The following is a 2,099-nucleotide window of genomic DNA, read 5'->3' as shown; positions in this document are numbered from 1 at the left end:
GGCCAGCACAATTACACCGCCATTGCCTGGATTCTCAGGAATCTTTTCCACATAGTAAACTCTGTCTACCAACAAGCCATACAAAGGAACAAAGAAACCGAAGAGCTACAGTAAATAATAATCCAGGACAAGGGAAACCTCAGACACATAGCAATCCTAAGTGCAAGCTAGGTTCACAAATATAGACAGCTTTTATATTTAAAGTCCTGCTCCCGCTAGGAAAGGAAAAAGCAGCAGTTATAGTAGGACAAGAGTGTATGCAACTCTTGTACCAGCTTCCTCTCCCTTGCAGTGATGTCCCACAATTAAGTTGTTCTACAAAGTCCACATTTGTAGTGTCATTTTCTAGTCTCCCGTTCCTTACCTAACATCTGGCTGGCAGGAAAAGAAACAAACTAAGAAAAAGAAAGTACACCCTTCGCTTCGTAGCACTGCGTGGCAAAATGCACCCAGCCAGAGTTACAGCATGAGAATTGTCATCTTCTGTCTGTATTTCAGAAGACAACCTAAGTAACTCTTAACCTTCAACACTTACTTTTAGCTTCCTGGCCCTGAAATTGAGCTGCCACTTTCCCTGCTGGTTCAGTATTAAAGAAGCCAGCAGTAGATTTGACAGCAGCTTCCTCCTGCCGAAGCTTCTCTTGTTGTTCTCTCTGTTGCCACTTCTCCCACCGTCTCTCTTCAAAGCTCTTCTCTGGACATTTACGAGTTCCACTCTGCTGAGTGGGCTAGAAGGAAAGAAAAGTAGTGCATGAATAGGACAAAAAAAATAAATAAAATCCGTGGAGATTTCGTTAAGAAAATCTGATCAGCAATCCCTCCAAAATGGTCTTGATGTGGAACAGCATATTAATCTCGTTCAGGTTACTGTTGGTTTTTTTGTTTGTTTGTTTGTTTGTTTTTTTTTCCCATAAAATTCTGCCTGTAACAAGAGCCATGCTTTACTATGGACGCAGTCTCACATATCTGCAATATCCACTATGGCAAGCTTCTTTAAACAGCTAGGGTGTTCTGCTGTACATCTATTTATCACATTCTTTTTAAGCAGCAGAAAGTCATACAAGTTCCCCTATACAGTATCCACTGACAGATTGATTTCCTTGAACACAGAACTCTGGCCTTCTGTATTAAATCCTTCATGTCTGACAGATCAAGTCAGTAAGAACAAAAAGAATTCCCTCCACGTTAACTGTGTAGATTTCAGCTGGTGCTAACAGGGTTTCTTTCTTGCTGTGGTATAAACAGACTGATTCCAAGTTTGAGGATTACAGAGTTGTCTGGAAATGCTGCTGGCGATAGGATTTAGACTGCACTGCAGCTCCTACCAGCTGCTGAAGGGTAAGAACACACTCAAGAGGGTGGCACACGGTGAGTAACAAAACTTGTCAGAATTATCAGAAATTGTACGAATGTATGTGTGTCTTCACAGAGGACTCACCTGTACATCAGGTCCAGAGGAAAGTTTAGGAAAAGGCCGGTTCAATTCCACTGCCTTCTTTTCTTCTTTTTCAGGTGCTTTAAAAAAAGACAAAAAAAAGTGTTGTCAACGGCAGAAATAAAGAAAGCTGGGTACTTGTTTCCTTTGTGCATTTATTTCCTTGTGTCCCATGAGAGAGAGAGAGAAAGGCTACAATGTGCAAGCCATTCAGCATTTATCCATGAAGCAGATCCTGAGCAAACTGAACTTGCTCAATATGGGAAGCACCTCACTGGGGCAGGCATTAAAGCATCTTATTACCTGTTAGTTTTGTGCTCCATAAAGATTTCTGCTCTGCTGGGGCAGGTCTGGGTTGTGCTGAGGGAGCTGGCACATCTCCTTCACTCTGCTGCATCCGCAGAGCTTTCTCACGCTTTATTTCTTCCAAGGTTTTAACACGCACTTCTCCTTCTGGCTTGACTTTTCCTGCCGGCTCCTTCGCCTGCCCTTTGCTGGGCCCGGACAGAGCAAGCTGCTTCTTGGACTCACCCTGAATTTTGCTCTTGCTATGGCATTCTCCTGCTTTTTTCTTCTCTTCTACCAAGCGATTATTCTTTTTTTCAGACAAGGCTTCAGAGAAAGTTTGCATGCGACCTGCACGAGCAGCTCTTGCCCCTGCGCT

At 43.2% G+C, this 2,099-nt stretch overlaps 1 long non-coding RNA gene across 1 annotated transcript; it reads right to left on the bottom strand.

Moving 5' to 3' along the window:
* Positions 1 to 607: 607 nt before the first annotated feature.
* LOC309890883 lies at positions 608 to 1,830 on the bottom strand. The gene is made up of 3 exons (XR_014319464.1): positions 1,739 to 1,830; positions 1,439 to 1,515; positions 608 to 728 (listed from the first exon to the last, which is right to left on the bottom strand). It is a non-coding gene; the product is annotated as an uncharacterized lncRNA (long non-coding RNA).
* Between the last annotated feature and the right edge of the window lie 269 nt (positions 1,831 to 2,099).

The sequence above is a fragment of the Aythya marila genome (genome assembly GCF_965140915.1).
Source record: "Aythya marila genome assembly, contig: HAP1_HAP1_SCAFFOLD_167, whole genome shotgun sequence".
NCBI classification, from domain to species: domain Eukaryota; kingdom Metazoa; phylum Chordata; class Aves; order Anseriformes; family Anatidae; genus Aythya; species Aythya marila.
Note: the sequence above shows the minus strand (reverse complement) of the source record. Positions and strands in the feature narration are given on the sequence as shown.